Raw genomic sequence first — 423 nt, 5'->3', positions numbered from 1 at the left:
ACCCATAGGGCAGATAGGTGGAAAAACATTAGAAATTTAAAAAAAAAAAAAAAAATTACAAATACACGGGTTTTATTTTTCCCAGTTATGTGAAACGAAAAGAAAAATAAAATTATTCAGATCTTATTGTATATAAGACATAAAAAATAAAAATAGTCATTTTAAATGTCTGTGCAGTGGAGTGTTGATAAACTCTGGAGTCTAACCTTCACAGCCTTTGCCGTTTGAAGATGAGGAATGTAATGTCGATTTATGGGAACAGATTTTTTCTTTTGTATGCAAAATGTGTGTTCTTTTAAAGAGAAAGTATGCTATTAAAGAGAGGGCTTTAACTTTTTTAACCAAAGGTGAAGGAATCTATGGCAGAGTTGTAAATATATATAGATATAAATATATAAATATATATATAAAATAAATATATAT

This window comes from Fulmarus glacialis, unplaced genomic scaffold, assembly GCF_000690835.1.
Source record: "Fulmarus glacialis isolate BGI_N327 unplaced genomic scaffold, ASM69083v1 scaffold15477, whole genome shotgun sequence".
Taxonomy (NCBI): Eukaryota; Metazoa; Chordata; class Aves; order Procellariiformes; family Procellariidae; genus Fulmarus; species Fulmarus glacialis.
This window is presented reverse-complemented; position numbering follows the sequence as displayed.